At 46.7% G+C, this 13276-nt stretch overlaps 1 protein-coding gene across 1 annotated transcript in view; it reads left to right on the forward strand.

Moving 5' to 3' along the window:
• The first annotated feature begins 8750 nt into the window (after positions 1–8750).
• The window catches only part of PARS2 (prolyl-tRNA synthetase 2, mitochondrial), a 12818-nt gene continuing 8292 nt past the window's right edge, over positions 8751–13276 (forward strand). Inside the window, exon 1 of the mRNA XM_029949559.1 lies at positions 8751–8831. The gene's annotated coding sequence lies outside the window, so the exon portion shown is untranslated. The remainder of the gene's footprint in view (positions 8832–13276) is intronic.

The following is a 13276-nucleotide window of genomic DNA, read 5'->3' on the forward strand; positions in this document are numbered from 1 at the left end:
AATCACACCTTGTGCTGCCTTGCCCACTCCTTCCTCTGGGTCTAGCAGCCAACATCTAGCAGCCAGAAATTCCTGGTCAGCCAATGTGAGCAAGGCACATTAAATATCGTGATGACGGGTGGGACTTTTCAGCTGTGGGTTCCTAGCATCTCCGTGATGGAAAGAACATTAGCCATCACCTCTTCCAGCCTCTCTTTCGAGATCAGAATACCTCTCAACAGTGAGTGTTCTGAAAGGGGTGTCTGAACCATTTGCATGTCCCTGGAGGACAGGCATCTCACTACCTTCTGAGTCCATCCTGCTACTGAGTTGAAATCTTCTTTTCGGTATCACTATCCAGTTCACTTTCGGCGACACAGGTGAACTTGAACAAGTCACTTTCCCCTGGCCCCCATTCTCCCTATTGTGGCACCTATGGCCGTGTTTGAGATGCTCAGAGGGTGGATGGTGACCCTGCCGGTGTGCAGGCCGAGCTCTGACCCAGCCTCCGGCTGCTGGCGCCCAGCCTCCAGCCTGCACCGAGTGGGTGCTCGCAGCTGAAAGCAGAACAGAACAGGACTCCTCCTCATCCCTAATCAGGCCCCGAGGGAGCACCCTGTGCTGATGATGGTGGCTGGATGCCAAATGAAGTGAAATATCTCCTTTTCTCAGGCAGTTAACTTTTTTTCTTGTTTAAGGAAGGGGAGGATAATGACATTTAGCACTTTACAACTCAGCAGTAAAATGAGCAGATGGAAACAGATCCCCGGCACTGCAGGCATGCTTCCAGGGAGAAACCCTCCCCGCTCCAGCTCCCGCTTTACTCCGCGGGGCCAGATCACTGGCAAGCCTTGCTGGCTGAGTTAGTTAGCGGGTACCCTAATGGCCAGCTCCTTCCTGCCCCAACCCCTCCCCCACAGGCAGCCACCCAGGCTCTCAGTGGCAACCCTGCTCCACTCCCCTGTGTCCACTTACCTGGAGCATCTTTCCTACCTCCTTAGGGTTAGGGATGAGGAGGAGGGATGGAGGATGTCCTCAGTGAGACAAAACTCCTGTGAAGATGTGGAAAGTCTCCATCTGGCCTCTAGGTGGCCACAGAGGAACAATTTGAGGGGCGGGGAGTTCCCACAGGGAAGTCAAAGAAAGTCGTCAGCCTCATTGCCATTGAAACTACTTATTGAGAACTTGCCATGGGCCAGTCACTCTGGAAGACATCTCACATGCCTCACCCCCATTTAACCCACACAAGCTCATCAGCAGGGTCGCCATTTTACAGATGAGGAAACTGAGGCTCCTAGAGTTCGATAACTTTCCTGAAGTCCCTCCACGGTACCCGGAATGGCAGGTGAATGGCTTTTTAACTATTTGGGGTTTAGATGACTCTCTCTTCTTTCACATATGTTGTTCTATAAACAGAACACTTACAAAATCTGAAGGCATTTTTCCTGTTTATGTTTCCACAACAGTCAATAGCTCTTGACGGGCTGGTTCTATTTTGGCGTGTAAATTATTTCATTAACGACAGCTCCTCTGTAGGTTTTATTTGTCATCCATGAAGTAAAAGAAACAAACGAGAACACCCCTAATGCGGTGGAGATAGATCTGTTGTTTCATCTGCCCAGCACCCTGCCCTGCTGGGGACATCACACCTCTTCTTCCCTGGCTCTTTTCCCACTCTGAGCAGAGGCAGAGGGCTGCCAATCATCATATTCTGCACTCCTTGATCACAAACGCTGACTTGATCCAACTTGGGCCAATCAGAGTCCTTACCACAGAGCTTTCCATCTCCGTGCAAGAGACAGAGACATTCTCTGTCTGCGGGAACAGCTATTAGCAAGTGTCCCCATTAGGATTAGGCTTAGCCATGGGCATCAAAGACCTGAAACCTGTGTCCTAAACAAGATGGCGCATATTTACCTTGCCAGGCTAGCTCAGACATTGCCTCAGGGCCTGCGCATGCGCCCTTCTCCCCTCACCCACCAGGCCCCTGTTAAGGTCAGCCCTTAGCTCCTGCGCATGTTCCTTTCTTCCCTCACCACATGCCCCCCCCCCCCCCCCCCCCCCCCCCCCCCCCGCCCCGCCGCGCTCTCCACCTGACTGGAAGAAGTGGGGACTCGTTGCCTCTGGGAGCAGCTTTCAACCAGTGGGGAGTGGAAACTGGAGGATAAATACCCAGCCTCATAAGCAGGGATCGGGTGTAGGGGACTGGATAATTCTGAAGCATATTCCAGTCTCCCTATGGCCTTGTTGGGATCGATGCCCCATTGCCCACAGCAGGAAACTGCTAGTTCGTTCCCACATCCTGTATTCACTTCCGGCCCTTCCTGCTCTCACTGCCCCATCTCCCTTCCAATATTTCCTGGGATCACCTCCCAAATAAAATACTTGCCCTAGCATCCTTGACTCAAGGTCAGCTTCTAGGGGAGCCCGGCTTTTCATAATTTCGAAGTCCTCCCTCATCCCGAGAGGAAGATCCTGCCACCTCAGTACTCCCAGGGCACTTTTTTGTACCTCTAATATAATATATCATGGCCCATCTTGCTGTATTCAGTAAGTATAAGACGAAGTACCATCTGTGTACCAGCCACTGTACCAGGTGTCTTGTACTCCTCCATTCATTCATTCAACAAATATTTATTAAGCATCTGCAATGTGCTAACCAATGATGTAGGCCAGAGCTTGACAAAATATGGTCCACAGGCCAGATTCAGTCTGCTGCCTGTTTTTGTAAATAAAGTTTTATTGGAGCACAGCCATGTTCATTTGTTTACAAGTGTATAAGGCTGCTTTCATGCTACAGCAACAGAGCTGAGCAGTTGTGACAGACACCATATGGCCTGCAAGGCATAAAATAGTTACTGTCTGGGCCTTTACCAAAGAAGTTTGGTGTCCGCTAGTCTAGGCAAATAAAAAAACTAGGTAAGATATTTACTGTGTTAAATGGTGATAAATGCTATGAAGAAAAAAAGCAGGGAGAGAGAGCATCAGGAGTGATGGGGGAAGGGGTGGGAATTGCAGTGAAAAACTCAGGGTGTCAGGAAGTCCTGGCTGTGAGCATGACATTGGAGCAAAGACCTGGAGGAGGTGAAGGAGTGAGCCACGTGCACATGGCAGGAAAGAGCTACCGGGACTGGAGGAGTGGCAGATGTGACAGCCACACTAAGGGATTAATGATAGTTAATCCTGTATTGAGTACCACGTACTAGACATCCTTCCGGTGCTTTGCATACATAATCTCATTTAATTACTTAAAAGTCATCATCTCATTACACAGTTAATCTTACAAGAGAATGATCTGAATGTATTTCTATTGCTGGTATTCATACAGGTACTTTAATGTTGTCCTCTTGCTCTAACACAGCACTTTGAAGTGGTTACTGACCCCATGTGTTATAGCCAAAGACCAGAAAGATGGAGTCCTTTGCCCCGGGTCACATAGCTAGTAAGTCTGGGAGCTAGAAAGCAAACCCAGGTCTGTTTGGATCCAGACGCTGCCTCCCTCCCTCTAAACCATCAGCTTCGAAAGGCACACACTCTACCTCATCCCACTCGCCCTTAACCCAAACAGTGCACCAGAGAGAAAGGGCAAAGACCTGTTGAGAGGAACCCAATTCCCTCATCCTCCCAGATGACAGTGACCGGAAAAACTGCCGAAATCATGCCCACACTTGAGCCCATGCCCGGTGCTCTGCAGAGCCCATCTGAAGCAGCTGCTTGAAAATGACTTACTGGCTGACAGAGGAACTATTGCTGAGATTTTGTTTTGTTGCATCTTTAATTGAGGGGATTATTTAGAAAGACATGGGAGGCTCAGGGAGATTGCATCTCCCCCATAGGCACATGGTACGTGGGCGACAAAGTGAGGATTTGCACTCAGGTCTGTTTGTCCCACTGCACGTGGCACACTCAGCTGTCACCTCAGAGAGGGAACGGGCAAGCTGAGAGACTCAGACACAATTTTGAGGGGTCTCAAGAGAGGGAGAGTCCCTGCCAGTGGGGACTTCAAGGGAGAGTTCCTAACAGCATGCCTTGGGCCAGGTGCTGAAGAGCCCGTATCTAGACAGCGGGGACTGGGCCTGTTTGGGTCATCGCTCCCACAGATTCGGTTATGGGTCAAGAAGTATTTGATAGGAATACGTTGCCACTGGAGCCCCTGAGCAGCTCACTCAATTGAGCATCTGACTCTTGGTTTCAGCTCAGGTCAGGTGCTGGGGGTGCTCTGTGCTCCCGCCAGAGTTCGAGCTCTGCGTCGGGCTCCACGCTAACAGTGCAGAGCCTGCTTGGGACTCTCTCTCTCTCTCTCTCTCTCCCTTTCCCTTTCTTATGTACTCTCTCTCAAAATTAAAAAAAAAAAACGGAATAAGATGCCATTGGAGGTTGTGAATATGGAGATCAGGCTTTGCTTCAAACAGATCTGGAGATGATTCTCTCCTTTGTACTAGTTTTGTTGACCGTGGACAAGCAAATGCTAACCAACCTTTCCAATGTAAATTGGATGTCCATTGTATGGATATAACAGTGATATTCATACCTCTTGGGACTATGGTGAGGATTTAATCAGATCTGGGGTAAAGGATTTAATATTATCCTTGGCACATAGCAAAAACTCTAGAAATGTGAACGATGATCATGATGATAATTGGCAGCCACCCTCATCAATTCTGAGGAATCAGGATTTAAAAAAGATGCCCACATTCCCAGCCCCCTTCTGGTCTCTAATGACCCTGGACTTAGGCACTCAACAAGTGAACGAGTGATGCACTCCAGGCCCAAGGAGAGGAGGCCCCTGAAGACAAAAGGGGTTGGTGTCATGCATGGTGGCAGGAGGAGGGATTCTGAAGGGAACAGGTGGCAGCAGAATGATGATTCTCTCTGGTGGGTGAGGGGAATTGTGGCCTCCCCCCAGTTGGAACAGATTGAGTGACAGCCAGATGCTGTCAATTACATCTCTCATCTACCTTCACAACGGCCCTACATGTGTGTGATGGTCCCCGTGTTACTGATGGGGAGCCCAGAGCACGAGGCCCCAGAAGCACATTGCTGGACGTGGCCAGCAGGATCCCAAGTCAAGGCTGCCCTCCCCCTCTTCTGTCCAGTCTGTCTGGGTCTGGCTGGGCTAACAGAGCGGGGTGGGCTCAGGAGTCCATCAGGTGACCTGTCCCAGGGGCCCTCCGGAGTCTGTTCCCTCCTCTCCCATTCACTTCCCCGGTCTGGGCCACCGTAGGAGTCACCCACCCTGCCTCCCTCACCAACCCCTCCCCTCCAGACCATGTCCTCTCCTGGCATCAAGTCTGGCCATTTCCCGCAGGCCAGGGCCTCATGCTGGCCAGTGTCTTCAGCAGAAGATACACCCATCTTCTTGGAGTGACAATCATACTTCAAATTATAGCAAATTCGTGCTATAGAGTGGAATACAAAATGCCCATGGATTTTCTCAGAGGAGGAGTATTTGGGGCTAAGCCTCAAAACAGGTGTGTGTGTGTGTGTGTGTGTCAGGGACAGGAGTATAACTCTTCAGGAAAAAAATCCCATCAGCCTCAAAGAGGACCAGAAACTCGCAGCCTGGTGCAGCAGGCGCTGGCGCACTGGCACCCAATGCCTTTTTAGTTGTGCTCTGTGGTGCTGGGGGTGCTCTGTGCTCCCGCCAGACTATTCCAGCATTCTTCTTCACAGTCATCGTCACTTGTTTGCCTTTTGACCACAATGTCTTTCTATCCCCTCCTGTCAGCTTGGGATTATCCTTTTTATCCTTTAAGGTCTATTTCTGTGTCCCCTCTTCCGAGAAGCCCTACCTGATCCCACTCCCCACTCCTTGCAGGATAGGTCTTGCTCTTCCCTCCTCACAACTCCTTACTACAGGATGCTAGGACAATCACTTTGAGAGGCAGCCTCTCCCAGAGATTATGAGCAACTTGAGGTCAGGGAGCCTACTAGGAACTCTGACTTCAGTTGTTCATTCAGCACATACTCAGAAAGAGCCCATCTGTACCAGAGCCATGGGCTCTGGATGAAGGAACGACTCAGTGTATCCTTGGAGAAACTCCAACCTGAGAGACAAACCATTCATTCATTCATTCATATATTAAAACAACAAAAAGAAAACACTTTGCTAATTCCCAACCAGGGTAGGCCCTCTCATTAAGGTTAAAGTTATAGGGGCCCTTGGATGGCTCAGTCGGTTAAGCGTCCAACTTTGGCTCAGATCATGATCTTGCGGTTCATGAGTTCAAGCCCGGTGTCGGGCTCTGGCTCTGTGCTGACAGCTCAGAGCCTGGAGCCTGCTTCGGAATCTGTGTCCCCCCCTCTCTCTGCCCCTCCTCAAAAATAAATAAACATTTAAAAAAAGGATACAGGAAAGAGCATGTCTGACTGTGATCAGTGGAAACAAACTTCTAAGGCACGGTGTATCCCCAGGTCTGTAGGGGCACCAAGACAGGAGTAGGGTATGGGGTCCTTTTGGGCTTTTTTGCTTTTGACGACAACAAATATTTTTCTGTAGGGTTTTTTTTTTTCTGTTTTAGGGAACTTGTAGGGTTCTAATCATGAATGGACTCTGTAAATCAAGACACCCAGCAAATAACCGACCAGGTGATTGATTGAAATGTCACGCTGGAAGTTGTTGTGGCGATAGGGCTAGATTCCGGGTCTCCACCGCCCCTGGACTTTCTCAGTGAGGAGCACATCTACTCTGTCCATGGCTGGCTCCAGGCTGCAGAGCTTACTGCAGACCTACAGCAAAATGCAGCAGTTCTACACCTGCCTCCCAAGAGGGTCGTGAGCATTAATTAGTTACCATTGGTAAAGTGCTCTGAAGATGTGGGGGTGTATAAACACGGCAAGTCATTAGGCCTCTCCACACCACTATGCTCTACAGCCTAGGAACTGCTAATTGAGAAATAATTAACACCTCAGGGTGCAGGGGACAGATGCCTGGCTTTTCCAGGATTGGAAGGGATGTAGTAACGTGCACGGGAGCAGGGAAAGATATAAGGTTCCCAAGGATCACGATACCAAAGATGATTCACTTCCTTCCCCCAGGAAGGAAGTCATGGGGAATTTGGCTTCAGTGAAACCTTTAGGACTGCACTCCTTAGGGAAAGCTTGGACTACAGTGCTGGGCTGGAGAGGCCCAGTGGCATTCCTAGAGCAAAGGAGCTCAGGTCCAGCCCGCCTCATCCTGGCCTCCTAGGGCCAGTCAGGGGGTCCACCCAAGCTTTATTTTCCTCCACTGTAGGAATAAGGTGATGACATGCATCAACATTGCCTCCTGCCACCCAGTGGCCCAACAGACTTTCCAGTACATTAGGATCATCTCGGGGACTACTGATGCTCAGGGCCACCCCAATTGATACCCAGGATTGTGGGGTTGAGGGGCTGGGGCACATGGTGAGTCCAGCGCAGTGCAGGTTGAGAACCACTGCTTTGACCTGTGTGTCAAGCACTATATTAGGAGCAGAGAGAGAGAGAGAGAGAGAGAGATGGAAACCCTATGACATTCCATGATTCCCTCACACCAGCTCATCATTTCCTGCTTCCCTGCCCAAATGTCCTGGTCCCTCAGCCTGGCCACTCCCACCAGCATTCTTGTCCTGGTAAACCCCACTTCAGGTTCAGCTCAAAGCTCACCTCCTCAATGAAGCCCTCCTTCCGTGCCCTCCCACAGGACTTTCTTCAGCCCTGACGTTGTTCTTGGCAGCTCTTGGGGCTACGACCTTCTTGGGGCCAGCGTCTTGCATTGGGTCTGGTACATTTTAGGCACTCAATAAACTATAGCTTTATTAGTTACCTGGAGTTTCATGATTACAGTCCCCTCCTCAGGATATGTCACTTGTTCCCTGTGTCTAGAACATTCTTCCCTCAGATATCCTCAAGACTCTCTTACCTTCAGATCTTTGCCAAAATGTCACTTTCTAGATAAGGGTTTCCTTGATCATCCTATTTTAAATTGCAACCACTCTTCTTCCAACGCATTCCCTTTTCGTCGTTTATTCTTTTCTCTATGGGTGGATACCAATGGATCCAGTCTTTATTTAAAACCTTGTTATTTTATTCACCACGGATTTTTTGCATTTACTGTTAAAACTAATTGCATAAATACTACTTTGGTTACTGAGTTCCTGCTCCCCTTCCAAATTTCACTGTGTTGACTTACTGACTCTTTTCACTGGAATGCAAGCTATATTGAGTGCCAGGAAATTTGTTTGTTTTGTTCACTATTCCCAGTTTCTCCCAGTGGTTGGTACATGGTAGCTTCTCAAAAACATATTTTGTGAATGAAAGTTTGATTTAGTGTCTTAAAGATTGTCTTGGCTTTGTAATAAAGGCTGTTTTTTTCTGTTCAAAAATTTTAAATGTATTTAAATTGAAAGCCTGTAAAATTCCGGGATAGATCCCTAATGCCAAGTCCCACTGTTGTCATGGTTACACTTTCGCTAGCTAGCCTTTCCTTTCAGAAGAGTGGGGCGGCCCCAGGCAGTGGGAGGGAACGCCGAACTCAAAACCCAGGCTTTTATCATAGAGTTACACCGCCCTAAATCCTAGAGGGCACTTCCGGAACAGTAATTTACTCTTTGCTGCCCAAACCAATCTATGATTGTGGAGGAGAACCGGGTTCTTTCTCCTTGGCTAAACTTCCGGAAAATCTCCACGTGCGTCTGGGGCGGGGTTGGAGGGGGGCGGGGCGTCCCTGTGGGAGAGGCTTTGTGATTGGCAAGAAAGGCAGGAGGCGGGGCTTGGGACGGACATTTCCCCTGGCGCAGGCGCGTTGGGCCGGCGTGGCGCTCGGGCCAGAGGTGTGTGTTGGGATTTCAGTTGCTTCTAGGCGGTTCTGGTCTCGGCTGGGACTTCAGTTGGTGAGTGTGGGTGACAGGACTGGGGTTGGGCGGGGACGGGCTGGAGAGAGGGCTTGGTTTTGGTCCTAGGACCTTGGTGGCCGTATTTCCACGTGCATCCGGTCCTTGGTTTGGGCCGTCACCTGTACTCTTGGATAATGTGTTTCCTCTGTTGTAAAATGAGGGCAGGATTGAAGGGCTGTTGTGAGTTAACCTTAAAAGAGGCCTGTACTCCCAGTACTAAGCTGCTCTTATTTAAACTATTCAGATAATTGCTTTATTGCACCTCTTCACTTAGCCTTTCATTTAGTAATATATTTGATTAGCAAACGTTATTAATAATAGCCTAAATATTCGGTATGATGCTAGACCCTGAAGTCTGACAATGTAGAAAACACCGTGAACTCCCCGTTTAATGGAGGACCTGAAATATTGCTCGCTCCCTGTGCCTGGCATGCAGCAGTTTCTCAGAAATGATTTTGAAAATTATTCCAGTACACTGTAAAGAGGTGTGTGCAGTGGGAGCACAGAGAAGGAAGTGGTCCTCTCTGTTTGAAAGGGCTGGAGAAGCTTCTTGCAATCAGTGAACCTTGAATGATGGAGTTGCTGGGGTGAGGCTGGCCTGTTCCAGGAATGATGAGCAGTTTGGGGCATGTTAGGGGAGTGGTAGGATTAAAAAGCTGGAAGAGAGGTGTGCTGGGACCAGAATATGAAGAGACCTTATATGGAAGTACCGTTCCTAGAAAATGGGGACGAGGAGCCATTAATGGGTTATAAGCAGGAGCATGATTGGATCAATTATCTTGTTAGCTGTAATATGGGGACAAGGGTCGTTCAGTTCAATAATTGATGGACATTTATTGAGTATCCAGTGTGTCCAGGCACCGTGCTGGATGCAACGGATACAACTTGGAATAAGATAGATATGGTTCCCGCCCACATGAAGTTTACCATGCTTTTCCCAGTGTGGTCCCTGGACTAACAGCATCAGCATCACCTGGAAACGTGTTAGAACTGCAGTCTCTCTGCCCACATGTCAGTCTTACTGAATCAGAAAGTCTGGGGCCGAGGCCTAAGTCAATGTGTCAGTCACCTCCAGGTGATTCTGATGTTCAACTTAAGTTTCACAACCACCTGGCTCCTGTAATGGACCAAGCAGTTTTGAGAGGCAGGTCAGAGATGGACTCATCTGCTTTAGGAGGAGTTAAGGGTGAAGGAGTGTCTGGTGTGGGCCACTGGCCTGTGCTTCACCAGATGTGAACCCTGTGTACTTGCCTCCAGAGCCCACACTTGTCCACTCAGTCACATTAGGGCTCTGTGGCAGTGCCTGCCAACCTGTCTCAGGCCACAGGAGATGTAGGAGATGATAATATTTGTACTGTGCACAGGGGAAGTGGATGAGGCTGCTTGAGGTGGCAGGAGACCAGCTGGAAGACTTGAGGCCACTAGGACCTGGAAGGGGCTGCCCAGGGGTTCCAGGCTCCCAGAGCCCAGAGGAGTCAGCAACCCATTGTCAGCATACTGCAGGGCAGTTCTGCTTCATGGGAGATGCCGAAAGGTAGAGGAGTGGTCAAGAACCTTGAAAGACTTCCTGTGTGTGGACTCAGTAATTCTGTTCCTGAGAATAATCTCTCCCAAATGTACAACTAACAGAAGCCTTCTGTTCATTGTAGATTGTATTTTTTAAATTTATTTTTCAAAATTTATATCCAAGTTAGCATATAGTGTGACAATGATTTCAGGAGTAGATTCCTTAATGCCCCTTACCCATCTAGCCCATCCCCCTCCAGCAACCCTCTGTTTGTTCTCCATATTTAAGAGTCTCATGTTTTGTCCCCCTCCCTGTTTTTATATGATTTTTCCTTCCCTTTCCTTATGTTCATGGATTTTGTATCTTAAAGTCCTCATATGCGTGAAGTCATATAATATTTGTCTTTCTCTGACTAATTTCACTTAACATAATACCCTCTAGTTCCATCCACGTAGTTGCAAATGGCAAGATTTCATACTTTTTGATTGCTGAGTAATACTCCATTATATATATAATATATATACTACATTATATATATGTGTGTGTATATATATATATATAAGACATACTACATTTATCCATTCACCCATCGATGGGCACTTGGGCTCTTTCCATACTTTGGCTATTGTCGATAGTGCTGTTATCATTGGGCTGTGTATGGCCCTTCGAAACAGCACACCTGTATCCCTTGGATAAATACCTAGTGGTGCAGTTGCCAGGTCATAGGGTAGTTCTATTTTTAGTCTTTTGAGAAGTCTCCATACTGTTTTCCAGAGTGGCTGCACCAGTTTGCATTCCCACCAGCAGTGCAAAAGAGAGTCTCTTTTTCCGCATCCTCGCCAACATCTGTTGTTGCCTGAGTCATTAATGTTGGCCATTCTGACAGGTGTGAGGTGATATCTCATTGTGGTTTTGATTTGTATTTCATTGATGATGAGTGATGTTGAGCATTTTTTCATGTGTCAGTTGGCCATCTGGGTGTCTCCTTTGGAAAAGTGTTCATGTCTTTTGCTCATTTCTTCAGTAGTTTATTTGTATTTTGGGTGTTGAGTTTGATAAGTTAAAGATTTTAGATATTCACCCTTTATCTGATATGTCCTTTGCAAATATATTCTCCTATTCCATCAGTTGCTTTTTAGTTTTGCTGATTGCTTTCTTCGCTGTGCAGCAGCTTTTTATTTTGATGAGTCCCAGTAGTTCATTTTTGCTTTGGTTTCCCCTTGTCTCTGGAGCTGTGTTGAGTAAGAAGTTGCTGCAGCCAAGGCCAAAGAGGTTCTTGCCTGCTTTCTTCTCAAGGATTTTGATGGCTTCCTGTCTTACATTTAGGTCTTTCATCCATTTTGAGTTTATTTTTGTGTATGGTGTAAGAAAGTGGTCCAGGTTCATTTTTCTGCATGTCGCTGTCCACTTTTCCCAGCACCACTTGCTGAAGAGGCTGTCTTTATTCCATTGGATATTCTTTCCTGCTTTGTCAAAGATTAGTTAGCCCTATGTTTGTGGGTCCATTTCTGGGCTCTCTATTCTGTTCCACTGATCTGAGTGTCTGTTTTTGTGCCAGTACCATATTGTCTTGAGGATTACAGCTTTGTAATACAGCTTGAAGTCTCGGATTGTAATGACTCCTACTTTAGTTTTCTTTTTCAAGATTGTTTTGGCTATTTGGAGTCTTTTCTGCTTCCATATAAATTTTAGGATTGTTTGTTCTAGCTCTGTGAAGAATGCTGGGGTTATTTCGATAGAGATTGCATTGAATATGAAGATTGCTTTGGGTAGTATTGACATTTTAACAATATTCTTCCTATCCAGGAAGAAATTTTTTCAATTTTTTGTGTCTTCCAATTCTTTCATAAGCTTTCTGTAGTTTTCAGTGTATAGATTTTTCACATTTGGTTAGATTTATTCCTAGGTATTTTATGGGTTTTGGTGCAGTGTAAATGGGATTGATTCCTTGATTTTTCTTTCTGTTGCTTCATTGTTGGTGTACAGGAATGCAACCAACTTTGGTGCATTGACTTTATATTCTGCAACTTTGCTGAATTCATGGATCATTCTAGCAGTTTTTTGGTGGAATCTTTTAGGTTTTCCATATGGAGTATAATGCCATCTGCCAAGAGTGAACATTTAACCTCCTCCTTACCGATTTGGATGCCTTTTATTTCGTTGTGTTGTCTGATTGCCAAGGCTAAGACTTCCAATACTATGTTAAATAACGGTGGCAAGAGTTGACATCCCTCTCTTGTTCCTGACCTTAGGGGGACAGTTCTCAGTTTTTCCCCATTGAGGATGATATTCGCGTCAGGTCTTTCATATATGGCTCTTATGATTTGAGGTATGATTCTTCTATTCCTACTTTCTTGAGAGCTTTTATAAAGAAAAGTTGCTGTACTTTGTCAAATGCTTTCTCTGCATCTGTTGAGAGGATTTTGTGGTTTTCGTTCTTTCTTTTACTGATGTGATGAATCACATTGATTGTTTTGTGGATGTTGAACCAGCCCTGCATCCCAGATATAAATCCCACTTGGTCGTCATGAATAATTTTTTTAATGTAGTGTTGGATCCGGTTGGCTAATATCTTGTTGAGGATTTTTGCATCCACGTTCATCAGAGAAATTGGTCTATAGTTCTCCTTTTTAGTGAGGTCTTTTGTTTTGAAATGAAGGTAATGCTGGCTTCATAGAAAGAGTTTGGAAGTTTTCCTTCCATTTCTATTTTTTGGAACAGCTTCAAAGAACAGGTGTTAACTCTTCCTTAAATGTTTGGTAGAATTCCCCTGGAAAGCCATCTGGCCCTGGACTCTTTTTTTTTTTTTAGGAGATTTTTGGTTACTAATTTGATTTCACTATTGGTTATAGGTCTGTTCAAATTTTCTATTTCTTCCTGTTTCAGTTTTGGTGGTTTATATATTTCTAGGAATTTGTACATTTCTTCCAGATTT

The sequence above is a fragment of the Suricata suricatta genome, chromosome 8, assembly GCF_006229205.1.
Source record: "Suricata suricatta isolate VVHF042 chromosome 8, meerkat_22Aug2017_6uvM2_HiC, whole genome shotgun sequence".
NCBI lineage: Eukaryota > Metazoa > Chordata > Mammalia > Carnivora > Herpestidae > Suricata > Suricata suricatta.